At 56.2% G+C, this 18,619-nt stretch overlaps 1 long non-coding RNA gene across 1 annotated transcript; it reads right to left on the bottom strand.

Annotated features, from left to right (window-relative positions):
- On the bottom strand, window positions 1–15,875 carry LOC116481929 (uncharacterized). The gene is made up of 4 exons (XR_004251664.1): window positions 15,776–15,875; window positions 13,453–13,535; window positions 3,694–4,254; window positions 1–1,450 (listed from the first exon to the last, which is right to left on the bottom strand). It is a non-coding gene; the product is annotated as an uncharacterized LOC116481929 (long non-coding RNA).
- Window positions 15,876–18,619: the final 2,744 nt, after the last annotated feature.

An 18,619-nucleotide genomic window follows, 5' to 3' on the forward strand; every position in this document is an offset into this window, starting at 1 on the left:
AAAAAAGCATCTGAAAGTTTTCTGTGTATGAAAGTGCAAAAAGGCTCTGGGATTTCTGTTAAGTAAGAAAGCAAGTATAAGTCAGTGAAGAGTAGAGAAAACGCCCAATGCCCAGGCTGGGGCAGGAGGCAGCATGACAGGCTCGGGAGGCCCTGGGGAGTTTGGTGGGACTGGGAGCAAGAAGGGACAGACCAGGCAAGTGAGAAGGAGACCAGCTTGGGAGGGCCCCTGGGTGCAGAGAAGAAACTGAAAACTACCAGGAGCCAAGGGACGGTTTTCAGCAGATTCGGATCTCCTTTGTCTGGTAACAAGATCTGGCAATTGTAAAGCAATAATCCACATTGATAATGTGCTTTGCATGCACCATCTCATTTAAACCTGTCAGCACTCCAACCCCTATGAGAGAAGTGCTATTATCACAACATGTGGAACTGGAGCACAGGAAGGTTAAGGAACCAGTCCAAAGTCACACCGCTGGTAAACAGCAGAGCCAGAGAAAGGACCCTGAGCCCACGCCAGAATCACCTTGTTATCCTGCCTTTCACAGTGGTATTGGACTGGAAGGGGATTGCTGGAGGCCAGGGACAGTCAGGGGCTGTTATGAGATGGGAACCCAGACGAGAAACAGTGAGGGCCTGGGGAAGGCAGCGAGTTTGCGATGGGGACTCAAGTGTAGATTGAAAAGCTCTGAAGGATGTGGGAACAAGACCTGATGGTGAGTGGGGCCCCAAATCCATTCATTCATTCATGCAGCAAAAGTATAGAGTGCCTACTGGGTGCCAGGTACTGTCCTGGGAGCTGGGCTTACATCAGTCACCAAAACCAACAAATGCCCCTGCCCTCAAGGGGCTTTCCTTGCAGCTGATGGAAACAGACAATAGTAATAGACATAAGAAATATACAATTAGGTAATCTGTTAGAACCGTGGAAAGCTAAAGTAAAGGTAAGGGGGATTGGCAGCCCATGTCCAGGAGACATCTGAAGTTTTAAGTGAGGTGGTCAGGGGAAGCGTCATCAAGAAGGTGACATTTGAACAAAGACCGAAAGAAGGTGAGGGGTGAGCTGTGCAGGTGTTTGGGGAAGGGCACTCCAGGCAGAGGGAACAGCCAGGGCAAAGGCCCGGGGCGGGGGCATGTCTGGCGTGTTCGAGGAACAGCAGCGGGGAGGCTGTCACCCCTGTCCATCAGTGCCTGTCTCTTCTTCTGGGCACAGGGAAGGGCTACACTTCTTCCACTTGGGGTTAGGCCCAGCTGTGTAATCTGCTCTGGCTAGTGAGATATGAGTGGAAGAGACGCCTGCCACTTCTGAGCTGAAGCATGCAGGAGTCAGAGAGTGATTCCATGTTCCCTTCAACCTGCCTGGAAGCAGATGATGCTCCAGATGTCCCTGACATGGTCATGAGAGAGGACGATGCAGCGTAGCCCTCCCTGCCGACCCTCATGACATGAAGCTGGAATGAGAAATGCCCCTCTCTGTTTTAAGGCCCGGTGACTAGGGATGGTCACCACGGCACACCCCAGCCTGCCTCAACTGATACCCCAGGGGAGGCCTCTGCAGTGCAGCCAGAGAGAGGGGGGTGCAGGGAGGAGAGCAGGGGATGTGGGCAAGGAGGCCAGGGCACGCAACCATTCCCCGGCTTTTCCTGACAGCGACAGAGGAGCCACTGGGAAGCGTCAACTGGAGAGGTGCGATCCAGTGACATATCTGAACAGGACGGCTCTGGCCACTGTGCTGGGAACACCTGGGGGCAGGAGTGAAAAGGTGGGAGCAGGGAGACCAATTAGGAAGCTCCTGCAATGATCCAGATGAGAAATGATGGGGGCGTGGCCCAGGGTGGGGGCGGCAGTCAGACTCTGGGTCTCCTTTGAGATTAGAGCAGCAGGGTTTGCCAGTGGACGGGAGAGGGAGAGCGGTCTGGGATGCCTCGAAGGCTTTTGGTCTGAGCATCAGGAAGGAGAAAGCTGCCAGCGGGGGGTGGGGAGAGTGCGGTGGTGGGGGAAGTGGGTTGGGGTGCTGTGGGGAGCGGGAGCTGGAACAGCTGAGATGCTTGTTAGACATCCAAGTGGAGTGTCGTGTGGGCGGCTGAGGAGCGGCCTGGACGGGGGAGGGAGGACAGCCGGGCTCTGTTTGGGTGTGGACAGTATAGACAGCATCTAACGCCTTGAGACTGGATGAAATCAGGAGGGGTGAAAGCCGGTGCCCCTTTCAGCATCTGGGCTGAGGACAAAGGAGAGAGAAGGGAGGGCATCTCGAGGGACATTCTGGAGGTGGTCTGGACCTCAAGAGCCAGAGGGTGGGGGGCTTGAGGATGCAGGAGGAGGGGCAGGCTAGGGGTGGGCGGAGGGGCAGGCTAGGGGTGGGCAGGCTAGGGGTGGGCGGAGGCAAGGGAGGGGAGAAAGGCTAAGGACAGACCCCTGGTGGGGCTTCTTTGAGGGTGGCCCCAGGAGGAGGAAGTGGAACCTTGAAGGGGACAGTGATGAAGTGGGCAGGGAGGTGAGAGGAAATCTGGGTGGGCGTTTCAGGAGCCAGGAGCGTGGGCACATGTTTTAAGAAGAGAAAGAAAGAAGGGTCTGTGCTTTGGAATGGTGTTGAGGAGTGGAGGCAGGGGTGGCAGTGAAGTGCCCCCAGACATAATAGCAGAGAGGTGATCAGTGGCCTCGGTGGGGTGTTGGGGCAGGGGTTAGATCCCAGGAATTAAGGGGATGGGGAGGAGGGGGTTAATGGAGGCAGTGGGTGTAGGCCGTGCTTTCCAGAGCCGAGGGCAGAGGCTGGAGGTGTGGGGTGCGGGGCTGTTGAGAGAGGGGTCCTGTGGGATGGGAAAGACTCAAGCAGCTGGTTTGATGCCCAGAGGCAGCAGTAGGCAGTGGGGGGAGGCTGAGAAGCCAGGGAGACCAGGCAGAATGTCGGCAGGTGCCCCACAGCCTCGCTGGCTCCCGAGTCCTGAGTAAGGAGGGGAGACAGGCTAAGGTGGTGATGGGAGGGGGAACACAGGCAGAGGCAAGGAGGGGCAGAGGCAGGAGTGGAGGGAGCGTCAGCCGCTTTGATAGATAACTGATGTGACCATGTGGTGAGAAACCCATAGAACACAGGGGAACACCTCCAGGTAGGGCAGGCCTGCAGGCACAGAGGTGGAAGCAGGAGTGTACGGGGGCAGGTGGGTGGCCTTGGCAAAGCCATGGAGGCAGGGAAGCCTGTGGGACTTGGGGGAGCAGGATGAGAGGGGCCCAGGGGAGAGAGGCTGGGGCCTGACCATGGAGACCAGCCTGCCAGGCATCGGCATCTGCAAGTTGCTCAGCAGCCCCTGGGTGCTGCTGGAATCTTGGCCAAGCTCCACCTGATGGAAGATGCCCACTGTCCCTGCGTCTACCTCCTGCTCGGGCTTGGGAGGGCCTCCAGGCGTTCACATCCTCTCCAGGCCTGGCCTCAAGGTCCCAAGAGGGGACAGGTGTCCAGAGGCAGGGTTGGGCTGGATGAAAATTCAGGTGAGAGGACCTGACTTTGGTAGCTTGCGCCTCCTGGGCACACCTGGAAGTCACCTACTGAATCATCAGAGCCACTTGCCTGGGGGTGGAACTAAGGTTTCCTAAGAATCCACCCACTTCCTCTTTTCTAAAAGTCCCTTTCATCACTTCAGGGAAAAGGAATTCATCTTTGTTGATATCCCTGAACACACAAGAGCAGGTCATGATTTACTTGGCGTGGTGCTCATGATGGCTTCATGGGGAGGGCACTGTTGTTCTCCCCATCTGACAGGTGGGGAAGCTGAGGCCGTGCAGGTACTGTGACCTACCCAAAGTCACATTGTGGAGTGAGTCTGTGGAGGTCACAGACACGGTATGGACATGGGGGGCCTGGCCATGGTGTTATCCGTCTCCTGCATGTGGCTGCCAAGAAGCCTCTGTGGCCTGGTGAATTCCTGATCTCCTCATCTATCTTGGGTGCCAGTTTGGTTTCTTGAATGCTTGAGGTTCCTGTCACTCTCACGGACATATGACAGAGTTCTTCCCTCTCGCGTCATAGGCACTTCATGCAGGGCCCCACGCTACCACCGTGGGCTTCCTCATTCTTGCTTCGAAGGTCATGACCTCCTGGAGGCCCAGGAAAGGACATGAACCCTAATCCCCCTGGCTGGACCATTGGCTCCCTGAAGGCAGGAACCAAGTCCCAGAGCTTCATTCCCCATTTCCTTTCAGAGCCGACTCAGTCCTGGTGCCTAGGGGTGGATGGTGGGGGTCATCCCAGGAGGCACGGGTCCTGTAAGAAAGGAAGTAGCACCTACTGAGCTTTTGTTTGTTTGTTTGTTTTTGTTTTTGTTTTTGAGGTGGAGTCTCACTCTGTCGCCCAGACTGGAGTGCAGCGGAGTGATCTCGGCTCACTGCAAACTCCACCTCCCGGGTTCAAGCAGTTCTCCTGCCTCAGCCTCCTGAGTAGCTGGGATTACAGGCGCACGTGACCACATCCAGCTAATTTTTTGTGTTTTTAGTAGAGGCGGGGGTTTCACCATGTTGGCCAGGCTGGTCTCGAACTCCTGACCTCAAGCAATCTGCCCGCCTTGGCCTCCTAAAGTGCTGGGATTACAGGCGTGAGCCACCTTGCCCGGCCTTTGGATGAGCCAGGCTCTAGCGCCATCTCCCCTACTCCTTTACAGGAACCCTCTGAGGACGATGCTACTGTCAGCACCCCCATTTTACAGGTGAGGGAATGAAGGTGACATAGCTGGCTTCCAGCCCTCATCTCCGAGCCCAGAGCCCGTACGCTGTGCACTCAAGCAGGCAGAGAGACGTGTGGGGCATTCTTGGCTGGGCATTTGTAGGGGGCTGGGACAAGCAGAGAGCAGGCCTCTGTGGGTCACGACAGGGGAGCCAGGTCAGCCCTGTCACGCGTGGGCCCCAGCATTGGCAAGCAGCCCCCCTCAGGGGCCAATCCCGAGTCCCCACTGGGACGCCCAGCAGCGAGTGCTCTATGGTGCCCTGCTGACGGCGGGGGGTCCTGTGAGGCAGGCCGTGAGCCAAGTGTCCCCACACAGCCTATCTCAGGCCACTCACAGAAAAGGAAAGAAAATATCTTGAAATCTTTTCTGGCCTTATCAGCCCCACACAGAGGCCCCACTGTGGTGTGGTAACAGGGTCAGCGAGTGTGTGCTCAGATAAGCGCCAGGCGTTTCTGAGAACCTGCAAGGCACAGTCCTGGGTTCCCCCTCTCTAGAACATTCTTCTTCCAAATGCTGCACAACTGGTTCCCTTAGGTCCTCAGGGCATATTCTCAGAGAGGCCCTCCTTGACCAGCCTTCTCGACCCCTCGCCCTCCCCTCCTGCCTCCAGCTTTGTCTCCCTCCTGGACACTCCCCTTCTCTGGGAGCCTCCTGCGGGTTCCCAGCTGGTGTCTGTTTTCCCAGCATGAGGGAAGCTCCTGGAGGGCAAGAGGCACATCTGTCTGGGCCTCCGGTTCCTGGTGCTGCTCAGTAATGTCCACTGCCAGAGTGAGGCAGGGAGGGAGGTCTCAGCCTCTGCGTGTATTTTATCTAATCCCTCTAAGGACTTTACAAGGCAAGATTTATTATCTTCATTTCATAAATGAAGGAGCTCAGAATATAAAGCAGCTTGTGGGAGATGACAGAGAGTGAGTGTTAGTGGGGATTTGAACCAGGGGGGTCTGTGAGGATCTAAAGAGACGGGCGATGCCCCCTGAGCTGAAGGGGTGGGGCAGGAGACCCGTCTTAGCCTGGGCTCAGCTGCAGCCTCACTCTGGGACTGTGGGCCTCAGGCTTCTCTTTGTATACTGGGTCTGGGGTCGCTCCCTGAGCTAAGATCCTGGCTCCAACGGAAGAAAGGTGATTTGCAGTGAGTGGGGCATGGGGTTTTGGAGCCTTGGAGGAAGGGGCTGAAGCTGGGTAGGGAACGAGGGGCAGGATCCTCCTGAGGTGCCAGCATGGGAAACCGTGGGAGAAGGGCTTGGCCACAGGAACGAACTCAAAAAAGGGATTGAAGCACCCTGAGCTGGATGCACAGGTAGGTGAGCCTTGGAGGCAGGAGGGACCTCCAGGGGAGGGCAGAGCAGCCCCTTCCAGGCTGTGTGTCTCTGGGCCACACGCTTAGCCTCTCTGTGGCTTTCCCAGCTTCCAGCAGAAGCCCAACCCTGGGAGAAGCTGCTCTCTGGGGATCCCCTGCTCCTAGCCCCAAGGACCCAGCCTGCTGGGTCCCACCAGCCCTGGAGCTAGGTCTACAGGTGCATCTGGCCTCCCTCAGCTGCTGGCGTCCTGCCCAGCCCTGCTTTGGCAGCGCTCACTGGCTGGAGAGCAGGGGTCTCCTGGGGGTGGGGCAGGGGCCAGGGCTTGCCCTCTGATCCCACCCCTAACATTGCCTGGGCCCAGGGCAGGAGTAAAAATGGAGGCCCACATACTATATGTCTGGATATTTCTTTTTTTTCTTTTTTCTTTTTTTTTTTTTTGAGACAGAGTCTCATTCTGTCACCCAGACTGGAGTGCAGTGGCACAATCTCGGCTCACTGCAACCTCTGCCCCCTGGGTTCACGCAATTCTTCTGCCTCAGCCTCCCGAGTAGCTGGGATTACAGGCACACATCACCATGCCCAGCTAATTTTTTTTTGTATTTTTAGTAGAGATGGGGTTTCACTATGTTGTCCAGACTAGCCTTGAACTCCTGACCTCCTGATCCGCCCGCCTCGGCCTCCCAAAGTGCTGGGATTACAGGCGTGAGCCACCGCACCCGGCCATGTCTGGATATTTCAAAGTTATAAATGAAGCCAACAACCTCTAAATAGGTATGCTCTATCCTCCTACATTAACAAATACACCTTCATAACACCCTGAGGACCAGGTTTGCACTTAGAATTTTTGGGCTCCTGGAATGCAGGACTGGATTGTGGCAGGCAGAGGCTGAGCCAACCCCAGCTCCCATCCCGGGCTCCCCCTTGGGCAGTGTATGACCTTCCCAGGCCCATCTACATACATAGCAGTGGCTGCCCCTTGGCCACTCCCGAGGCCTTGGGGTGTGCACACCCGCTGCAGATCGGTTCTCAGGAAGGCAGGCCCAGCGGAAAGGCCCATGCGGGCTATGGAGTTAGATTTGGGGCCCTGTGGGCAGGGAATTCTGGGGTTCTGCATTTGGAGGGGGGATGTGGGGCTTGGGTGGACACATTTCCTTGGCTCATGGACTTCTTTTCCCTGTTGGAGGGGCAGGGCCAGTGGAAGGCTGGAGTGGAATCCTCTAGAATGCAGGTGCCAGGGCAGGGCTCCTTCTTGCTTGCATCTAAGGGTAATGCTGTCCCCGGGCACTCCCAGAACCTGGCTATGGAGCAAATGTCCCTACCCTGCTTACATCTTAGCATCCGAGGTACCCTGGAGCCGCACTGGACTTGCCTACCTTGCCCCACTCACAGTCTATGGTGCTGGTCTTCCCTCGCCCCGGACACTGGCACTCCTCTCTGGCACCAGCCCCTCCCTTCCTGCCCAGCATGCCCACCTTCCTCATGTGGCCGGGGAGGGGCGCCTCCTGTTCCCCACCTCTCTGGGACCTTGGTCTCCACCGGTCCATGTGCTGGCCCTGCCTGGAATGGCTTGGTGGACCTCTCGGTGCCGAGCCCTCCCGCCCTGACTGGGGGCCGTGCAGGCAGTGGACAGCCCTCCCTCGCTTGTGTCTGGAAAGTGGGGCACCAACTCCACTTTAGCCAATGTTTCTCGCTCACTCAGCTGAAAAGCCGCTGCTTCCCCGAGGCTCCCAGCCCTCACCCCACCGGTACTAGCAGCTCCTTCCCTGATGCTGTGTGACAGGCCCAACGTCAGGGCTCCCACACCTGGCCAGCCGCCCTGCTACTGGGTGCCTCCCCCATAACACCTGCCACAAGGCAATCAGGGCACTGCAGCCCCTGCTGTATGGGTGCTGTCTGCCTTTGGGCCCAGCATGGGTCCTTCTGGGCTCCCCTGTTCCTGTCCAGTCTCCGCTCCCACTCTGAGGGGGATCGTGGCAAAAAAAGTGGGGGCGGCGAGCGGACCCTGCTGTCAGGGTTGAGAGGTGATTCAGAGGCCTTTTCTGTCACGAGAGAAGGGGGTTGGGCCCTGGGGAGAGGTGATGGGGATTTTTGGACTGAGCTGTGCCCCGAGGGCCTTGATCAGCTTTGCCCCCCGAGTATCTGATCAGGAACATGCTGGCTGGAACACCCAGGGAGAGGCCGTCCTGTGCCTCCTCAGCCTACAGTCCATGGTGCTGGCTGCCACCTCAGGAACGACTCCTGCAGATGCGGCCCCTTCCCATGTTTCTTTGTTCACGGCTGGCCTGATTGTTGCTGTGTCAGCATCGGCACCGTCCCCTGCCAGGCATGGCCGCAGTCCCACGACCAGCATGGCTCCCTAGGGAGGACAATGCCGGGTGGGAGGCTCCCGGCTGTGGGGACCAGGTCTGGGCCTGGGCAAGGAGAGGGCCCATCTCATCCTGCCAGATAATGGATAGAGGGAGAGGCACCCACTGCCCCCTATGCAGCTGTGGGTTTCCTTGGACAGGCTTGTGCCTGCCACCCTGAGGAGGCCCCTCCTTCTCTCTCCTCATCGGGATGGCCTGGCCTGTCTCCCTCCTGCTACGACGCCCCTCCCTGCTGGCCCACCAGGGTCCAGGAGCCTGAGCTATTGGGACATACCCAGCTTACAATGGACAATGAGCCCAGATCTTCCTCTGCAAGCCAGCTGGCGCTGGGAGGGGAGACAGGCCAGGGCGGTCACCTGAGGGGGATCCCTGAGCGCCTCCTCTGCTCTGCCCTTTGCACCTGCTGAGCCCATCTCAATGCCTTCCTCCCTCCTTGTTGCCCTTGAGCCCCCCATAGCACCCCTCTCTGAGAAGCCTTCCTGACTGCAGAATTCCCCAGCGTGAGTCTGAGTGAAGGACCCATCACTACAGGTCCCTGTCCTGGGAGCCAAGGCTCCTGGGAGCCGGCCCAGATATCCTTTTAGCCTTAGCCCAACCCCCTCCTTGGCTCATGCTAGGCACTTGGGCTCAGTAGAGACTTTCACAAGAGGTGGGGGCTCGTGGTGGCCACAGCGTGCTGGCCTATGGCTTGTGGCTCAGTTGCCCATCTGAGAAATAGGGGCGCTGTCACTTCCTCTGCCAGCAATGGCCTCCATCCCTCCCCGCCTCTCTGGTTTCCTTTATGGAGCAGCTCAGCTGCTTCCCAGTTGGGAAGCACCCTGCTCCTCTGGGAGGGGCTCAGGAAGCAACTGAGGATCTGACCTCATGTTTGCGTCCGTCCAGCCCTGTCTGGTGCTGCCAGATGTCTGAGGAGCTTCTGTGGGGGAGGGGGAAGGGGTAGGAGATGGGGCTGCAGGACTAGAGGCTGGATCTAACCCCAGCCCCTCTTGGGATGAGGCTGTTGTCCCTTTTGATGGGGAACTGCGGTCCCAAGTTGAGGGGAGCTCAGGCTGCAAAGCTGGCCGCCCGTGCCTTCCTGCTCAGAGCTACCCCTGGCATATGCTAAGGAATTTGCAGGGGAAAAAATACAACTGGATGTCAGGCCTTGAGGCCACCTGAGGCCCACAGGCTGTGAGAATGCAGGTTTGGGCTGGAGCTAGCACAGAAGCAAGTCCGCCAGGGGCTAGGAAAGGCAGGAGGCTGACCTCAGCTTGGGGGATGGGGTGGGAGGGCCAAGAGGACAACAGGCGAGGGAGGCAGCAGTTGGTCTCAGTGCCCTGAGGAGCCTGCCCAGGTGGGAGGCTGCCAGCCAGGCCCTGGGAAGGGGACCTCTGGGGTACTGCACCCTCTCTGGGAGTACCACTGAGCAGGGCGGGCAGGAAGGCTGGGCTTATTGCGTTTCAGGACCAGTCACTTCCTCTCTCTGGACCACACCTTTCAGATGAGCTCACCACCTACTTCAGTGCCCAGCCCACCCTGATGTTGCAGGAGCAAATAAGGTGATGAAGACTCGGAAAAGCAGAAATGTGGTATTATTAGCAGAAGTCATATTTGACTTGCTAATTCACTTCCTAAAAATAGCTCCATTTATTATGGCATGGGGAGAACCCCACGCTAGAGTTGGCGCCCTGGATTCTTGGTGTGGCTCTGTGACAGCTGTGCTGTGTGACCTTGGGCTGGGTCCTAACCATCTCTGGGCATCTGATTTCTAGGTGGAGGCTGGATAGTCCCTGAGGGCCATAGGCCCTGAGATTGGAACAGCAGCTGGATGCAAAATCATCGAGGAGGATGTGGACTGGATGTGGGCTCTGGAGGACTGGCTTCCTCTGAGTCATGGGTCAAAGCAATTGGTGTCACTGAGGCTACCCCTGTAACCTGTTGGAGGGGTATTGAGTCTTGTGTCTTGCCTTGATCTTGAGGCCCCAGGGGCAGGTTGCCTGGTCCCCACCACAGAGCCCAACCATTAGGAGGCTCCAAGGACTGCAGATGAAAAGGGTCACAGAGAGGAGCTAGAGCCAGATGGGGTGGTGGGGGGGGGGAACCAGCTGGCTGGGGAACCCACTCATTCACAGCACGTTTAATGAGGGCCTACTATGTGCCTAGCACGGACTCTGCCACATGCTGCAGAGACAATGGAGGGTGAACTAGACCAGGCCCCGGTCCCTGCCCTCCTGGAGCTTCAGCTCTAGTACAGGAGGCAGGCACTCATCACTAGCCACACAACTAAACTCTACAAAGGGCTCAGAGACGGGTGCATGGTGCCAGGAGCACATGTAATGGGGGATTTGACTTAGCTGAGAGGTCAGAGAAAGCTCACTGGAGGAGGTGACATGGGTTGAAACCTGAAGGATGAGTAGGTACCTGCTAGGCAAAGCAGAGGTGGTAGGGGAATGCTAGGCAGAAGGAAGAGCAGAAGCACTGGCCAGGTGGTGAGCAGGGGGTGCAGAGGGGCTAAGGGGAAGCCAGAGTGGCTGCAGCAGACACCGGGACCCAGGAGTCCTGCCTTTACCATCAGCTTGGTGAAAAGCCCCTGAAGAGGAGATTTTTGATCTGAAGCAGCTGCTATGTGGGCCTGATGGTGGTTGAACCAGAGTGCGGGGGTTTAGATGGCCATGGGCCAGACTCAGACGTCAGCATGAGGCAGCGGAAGGGATCAAGGTGGTTGTGTCTAGAGACGCTGATTCATAGAAACTCTGGCCTGGAAGTGCACATGTCTGAGGACACAGGTTACCTGGTGGGTGTTCCTTCCTCCTTCCTGCACTCTCCTGTCTGGTTTCAGCTCTTCTCTCAGCCCCGTGAGTCACCGGCTCCTCTAGGTGGTGCAGGCCTGGGACCTGCCAGGATGCTACCCCCACCCCCTGAATGTGCCCCCATCCCCTGAATGTGCCCCCATCTCCATTTTCCTTGCCCCTCTGTCCCTGGGTGCCTGCTGTGACTCCCCAAACCCCTGCCCACCCTGTCTGCTCTCTGTGTGGTGGAACCATCAGCTTGGGAGAACTGAAGAGTTAATTGTAGAACAACTGGCCCTGACAGGGGCTTTCCAGTAGACAGTGCATGAACTTTGGTGCATGGTGGCATTGATGGGAAACCAAGGGGAGTGGTGCTGAAAGGGACCCCTTGGAGACCATCTGTCCATGCTGCACAGGGCACAGTGGGCTTGGGGTTGAGGACCACCACGAAGTCTAGTAGCACGGGATGGGAACCCCTAGTCCCCTGGCATTTTAAATCTTGGGAGAGGCAGGTGTGTGGGGCCTTTCTGACCTGGGGCCTCAAGATCCCCTGCCTCTTAGATCTTGTATTGCCAGCTACTATGGGACTTTTGCCCCGAGAAGCTGAACTCCTGGGATTTTGAAGGGAGGCCTTGGGGGCACTCATTATAGCAGGGGTTCCTGCTGGGACCACATCCCGAAGTTTGGTTAGGAATACAAGCCCTCACCATTGGGAAGGGTCCCAGGGCTGATGGGGGTGACACGGAGCCCCCTGCACCCTGGCCATCTCTCCTGGGGGACAGAGTGGCTCATCTTCTTGACCCCTGTGGCCCTGCTCACTCCCCCATGCCCCTGCTCTTCTTTAGCCGTCCTGGGGAAAATTCTCTCTTGTCCCACCTAAGAGGGGCCTGAAACAGCAATAAGGACATCTAGCCCCTGTCTCCACACAGCACTGCAGTTGGCCACTCTTTCCCCACTTTCTCCTAGAGCATTATTTTGGGAAAGGGACACTCCCGGAATTGAGGGTGGATACTCAGTGTAGAGGCCTTTAGAAGTTGCTCCTTAGGTCTAGCCTCCTTTGCAGGACAACTTTCTGTGGAAGCCTGTGGCCTGGGAGACAGTCTCTTCTCCAGCCCCTTCCCTTCTCGAGAGAGCAGACTTTGGATGGAGCTGGGTGCATTTCTAGAATGTTCTCTCAACTGGTGGAGGTGCAAGGAGAAAGGAAGGGCTTATTTCCTCCCTCGCTCAGGTTAGAAGGACCTGAGCATCAGAATGGGCCCGGGAGTCCCATGCTCAGTTCTGTGTGCTGCTCTTCCCACCCCAGAAACCGGGCCTCCCACCTATGCCTTCTGTGTCCCCAGCCCTGATTCTGCCCTGGGACCTTGGGATGGGCCTGAGGGCGGTGGCTGGGAGCCTGGGAGCCGTCACTCCTGGGGCAGTACTGCCCCCTGCTGGCCACCCAGAGAGGCCCGGAGGCTAGAAGTTTCATTCAGTGCCTGCTGGTCAGCCCAGTGCCAGCTGATTGGCCCCGTGGGGCTGGTTCCTGGGTTCTCCAGGAACAGCCTGGGTGTGCTCTGGCACAGATTCTGGCTTGGTCTCTGGCAGGCTGAGTGGCTTTAGACGAATTTCTCTTCCTGACTAGGTGGGCCTCAATTTCCTGATCTGTACAAAGAGTAGGGTGACTCAAGGAGGTTCCTCCCAGGTCGCAGATTCGGAGCCTGCTCCTAGCCTGCCTCTTCATTCCCGTTCCTGCTCTCCCTGCCCTCAAGGCCTCCCAGCCCCTCCTGGCCTCTCTCTGTACTTGGCAGGTCCCAGTGCCGGCAGCCCCCACCTGCCCTCCACTTCCCTGGGCCCCCCTCCTGCCGCCACAGGCCGCCTCCCCTCCTACTTGGCTCCTCACTCAGTGCTGGGCCTGGCTGGCTGAGGTGGGCGGAGGAGCACCCCCAATCCTCCTCCCACTCTCCTGGCGACTGGTAAGAGATCATACATTATCCAGTTTGCCAACTGTAAAATGGGATAATAACACCCAACTCCCAGAGTTGTTATGAGGATTAAACAAAATAATGACACTTTTGCGAAAGAGCTTTGTAGGTAGGTGGAGAGTCTGTGTCAGACGAGGGGCCAAGAGTAACTTGGGCAGGCTGCCTGGATGGTCCCTGAGGCCAACAGCGGAAGGCTGGACGACTTAGACAAGCCCTGGCTAGACACCACCCACCCTCCTGGGGTTGGAAGTCAGGTCAGACTCCTGGGAGTCCAGTCCTGATCTCCTGTGGTGAGAGAGGCCTGGAGTCTGGCAAGAGAACTCTGCCGGGCATAGCTCCATGACTTACCAGTCCCAACAGAGACATGAGGGCGGCTGGGGAGACAGAGACAGACCTCTCAGCACCCCTGGGACAGGAGGGGCTCTCATTCTCTGCAGAAAAGAAAGCAAGACATTCCACAGGCACCATAGGCACCAAGACATTCCAAAGGCACAACATTGATCAGAGACTTAAGACTATCCTGAAGGCTCTCCACTCATCTCAGGAGAAAGTTCCCAGGCCTTAGCTGAGCATTGAAGGTCTTAAGGACTTAAGGACCTGGCTCCTGTGTGCCCTTTTCTGCTCTGTTTTATCCCCTCCCTTCTGTCCCCTATCGGCCACTCTGAATTCCTTGTCAACCAAACTATTCACAGGCAACTCTAGGACAGAGGTACTATTAAGACAACGATGCACAGAGAGGTTGAGCAGCTTGCTTAAGGCCACACAGTGAGTGAGTGGAGGAGCAGGGGATGGAATGCACTGGAGCCCTGCCCCTAACCTCCATGCTATGCTGCTCTCAGGACACATGGGAGGGGGCAGGTTTAGGTGGGGAGAGCAGGGAGGGGCCTTTTCAGAATTTAGGGGACAGAGGATGGTGGCCTGATGGGGAGGGCTCGGGGTCTGGGAAGAGAGGGGTGGGGTTTGGAGACCCTTGGAAGAAGGAGCAGGGGGAGCAGCAGTTTGACGCTTTGAAGACTGGATGAAAGGGGCCTGGGGTGAGGGGCAGGGGCAGAGGAAGCTGGTGGGGTTGGGTTTGGGTGTGGCACAGGTGTGGGCCTGGGGGTCACCCAGATGGCCGAGTTGTGGGAGATGGGATGCTGGGGCTCAGGAGTGGAGCCACTTGGGATTGCCAGCTCTGTGCCTAGGACTGAGTGTGGGCACCTGGCAGGGGGTGGTATGTACAGTGAGAAGTCCCATGGAGCCCCCACATCAGGGCTGTCTCAGAAACTGGTGGGGCTAAGGAACCAGGCGAGGTTTAGGGGAGCCAGACACCTGCCTAGCAGAGGACCAGTAGCGGGGGCAGGATCCATTGTTACACCCAGGGCAGAGGGAGCAGTAGCCCCAGAGACTTGAGATGGGACCTGTGGGTAGAAAAAAAAGAGGAGGCGGGGCGTGATGACTTATGCCTGTAATCTCAGCACTTTGGGAGGCCGAGGTGGGTGGATCATGAGGTCAGGAGTACAAGACCAGCCTGGCCAACATGGTGAAACCCCGTCTCTACTAAAAATATAGGCTGGGTGCGGTGGCTCGCACCTGTAATCCCAGCACTTTGGGAGGCCGAGGTGGGTGGATCACTTGAAGTCAGGAGTTTGACACCAGCCTGGGCAATAGGGTGAAACCCCATCTCTACTAAAAAATACAAAAATTAGTTGGTCGTGGTGGTGGGCACCTGTAATCCCAACTACTGGGGAGGTGAGGCAGAGGTTGCAGTGAGCCAAGATTGTGCCATTGCACTCCAACCTGGGCAAAGAAGTGAGACTCCGTCTCAAAAAAAAAAAAAAAAATTAGCCGGGTGTGGTGGCGGGCACCTGTAATCCCAGCTACTTGGCAGGCTGAGGCAGAGAATTGCTTGAACCTGGGAGGCGGAGGTTACAGTGAGCTGAGATCGCACCACTGCACTCCAGCCTGGGCGACAGAGCAAGACTCCATCTCAAAAAAAAAAGAAAAGGAAAAAGAAAACGGAAAAGAAATTGCACAGAGGAGGCTGGATGTGGTAGCTCATACCTGTAATCCCAGCACTTTGGGAAGCTGAGGCGGGTGGATCAGCTGAGGTCAGGAGTTTGAGACCAGCCTGGCCAACATGGCGAAACCCTGTCTCTACTACTAAAAACACAAAAATTAGCCAGGTGTGGTAGTGCGCGCCTGTAGTCCCAGCTACTCAGGAGGCTGAGGTAGGAGAATCTCTTGAACCCGGGAGCTAGAGGCTGCAGTGAGCCAAGATCATGCCACTGCACTCCAGCCTGGGCAACAGAGTAAGACTCCATTTCAAAAAAACAAAACAAAACAACAACAACAACAAAATCCCCAAACAACAACAAAAAAGAAATTACACAGAGGGAAGCTTATCTTGATGGAAGAAGAGCTTTCTCATTAATGGAGTACCCAGAGGTCACAGAGGCTTGGGGTACTAACTCCCAGTCACAGGAGGCGTCAGAGGCAGGGCTGGATGGCTGCTCTGCAGGGTGGGGGCTGTTGCTAAGGGATCTTCAGTGGTGGTGATGGACATGAGGCCAGGGAACCTGTATCTAGTGGAAGGACCATTGCTTTCTAAACTTAAACAGCCCCTTTCCTGGGGAACAAGCTCTAACTCGTGCTGTGAAACCACGATCCGCCCCGGCATTCTAAGACTCACCTGCTGTGTAGATGGAGGCCTTCTGCATGACCAGAAGGAGTCCCTCTCCCCCTCCCCATGTCTCAAGCTCATCATCTTGAGGGGCTTTCCCCACCTCTCTTCATCCCACACCCACCCCAGGGCAGGCCTTTGAACCAAGGTTTCTCCTTCCTGGTCTGGCATGAAAGGAAGCCAGGAGGGAGACGTCAGCAGCGGCCACGGGTACTCCCACTCCATTCTGGCTGGCCTGGGGGCTGCAGTTGACAGGCTGGCCCCAGGGAGGGGTTCCTGAGATGTTTCCTTAGACGCATAGCTGGAATTGCACAGCTTGGTAATTAGGAGAGGCAGCAAAGTGTTCTATAAATGACTGTAATTAAGGCCAACATGGTGAAACCCATCTCTACTAAAAAATACAAAAAAATTAGCCAGGCATGGCAGCAGGTCCCCCTGTAATCCCAGCTACTCAAGAGGCTGAGGCAGGAGAATTGCTTGAACCCAGGAGGTGGAGGTTACAGTGAGCCGAGATCAAGTCACTGCACTCCAGCCTGGGCGATAAGAGCGAAACTCTGTCTCAAAAAAAAAAAAAAAAAAAAAAAAAAGCCTGTAATTATAGTTAATTTCTGCAGCCAAACCAGGAATTTCCAGGATCGCCTGGGGGAACCAGGTGAAGGGGAGAGGAGGAGGGAGGGGAAGATCTGGTTATGAAGTGTCAGTTGTGGGCCAGACCTCCTCCATGAGCTATATACATGTTCACAAGGCCCCTCTGCAGACTTCTTGGGGGTCTAGACCACCAGCGGGCCTGGAACCCATCTGGTTCAGGACCCTAATTTGACAGAGGTGAGAAGCCTAGAGAATGGAGTGGACTTGGTCCAAGTGACAGAGGCATCAACAGCAGAACCTGGGCTGGAACCCAGCCATCCTATCAGCCAGACTGAGACACACATTTTTAGTTTTTGGACCATGCCAAACACTTTGTTTTCTCCTGGTCTTTCCCCAGTGTCCTCTCTAGCCTGGCACTCTCCCCTTACCCCTTTCTGGGATACATTTACCCTCCCCTCTGTTCTCTATAATGCTGCCTCCTCCAGGAAGCCTTCCTTGAACCCCTGCACAGAATGTCTCCTCTGGTTCTCCATGGCCCCCATGCATCCCTCTGTCCCCCAACAGACCGCCCCACCCTGGGTAGACCTGTCTCCTTCAGAGAGCAGGGACCACACTCAATTCCCAGTGATGGGCTGCAGCCAGCTGGTACCGGCTCATAGGTGCTGGTGGCCACATTTTCAGAATTTTGTGAACGAGTTGTTAAGCACAGTCGTTAGTACTTAAATTATATAACCTTACAATTAAATGCATTTTGTTAAAAAAGGAAATACCCACTAGAAACTCATCATTTCCTAATTATTTTACTATATGTTACCATTATTCATGCTCGTAAGGTAATTCGTGTCTATTGCACCTGGTGGTGCACACACTTTGTGATGGTGTGAACCAGCTCCACGCTCAGTGACAAAATACTGGTGGCTTTATATCTGCCAGGGTAGGAATATTTGCACCACAGAAATGGGCAAAGACTACAAATCAGGGCCCCTCAGCCCAGTCCAGAGAGCTGGTTGTTAAACACTGTTCAGCTCACCCCTGAATTTGCCTCTGACTTTCTGGCCCTGACAGCAGGCTTGGCACCTGGCAGATCTGGCAGGTGCTCAGTGAGGGAAGGGCCACCGCGTAGGAGGAGAGAGGATGCAGCCTTAGCCATGGGAGGAGGGACTGCCTGCTTCTGCCCCCAGTGCTGGCTCTGACCCCCACCCAGGGCTCTCACAGGGGTGTAGGTAAGCCCTGTGGCAGGGGCCTGCATCTGGGATTTGGGTGAAGCCACTTTCCCAGGCCAGGGCTGAGGGGCCCCAGAGAGTCAGGCAGGTGTAGGTGGCCTTGGCAGGGCTCACAGAGAGCTGGGCCTGGAGGGGTTCCTGGCTCTTCCTCTTCCAAATTGTACATGGCAGTGTGCCACCTTCCTGCACCCCTCCCAGCCTGGCCACAGCAGGTGGAGTGGGTGGAAAGGCTGTGGGGCTGGGAGGCTTCAGAGAGGCATTTAGTAGGTTTCGGCATTCTGCAATGCACAGGTCAGGTTTTGGGCTAAGGATGTTTGCAGAGATGTGTTGGGGTTAAAGGTCACACCATACCTATAAAAACTGGAAATGGTCAATTATTGTCAGTGTCAAGAAGAAAAATTGCCCCTTTGTTGCTCTTTCACTATAGCAGAGTGCTATTTCAAACAAACCAATACGCAAATGCCAGCCCACAGGTGTGTTCTGGGAGGGATCTATCTAAGAATGATCTGGCCCTAAGTATCAATAGTGCTGAGGCTGAGAAATCCTGCCCTGGAAAGATGTTCTCACACACACCCAATTTCAGGGGACCCTTCAGTCCCGAGTAAAGAACCCCTGATCTCTGCAACCTTAGTTTACAGAAGAGAAACTAACCAAGAGCTGAGGTGGGGGTAGTAAAGAGCGTGCTCAAGATCACCCAGTAAGTCCCCCTTGTGCACTCAGCCCTACTGTGGGTAGGCCACAGTAGCGGCTCAGTAAATGTTAAATTGGGAAGAAAATCAGGAAGGGATTAGGCTCTGGCCTGAAGCTCTTCTCAAGGTTGGCCTGGAAAGGATCCCACCAGCATCCCTTTGATCCTTGTTGGACTCCAGCTTCTTGGCAGCAGTTGCTGCTGCTGATTGGCATCTTCTTGACTGACATGAGGAGGCCCGATCCTGGCTGATGGTGGAGGCAGGCAAGGCTGCCTATAAGACAAGGAAGGGAGTGGGTCAAGGTCAATTTCACACATCTATGCCAGAGAGGACACAGTGGTTACAAGGGTAAC

The sequence above is a fragment of the Hylobates moloch genome, unplaced genomic scaffold (genome assembly GCF_009828535.3).
Source record: "Hylobates moloch isolate HMO894 unplaced genomic scaffold, HMol_V3 SCAFFOLD_14, whole genome shotgun sequence".
NCBI lineage: Eukaryota > Metazoa > Chordata > Mammalia > Primates > Hylobatidae > Hylobates > Hylobates moloch.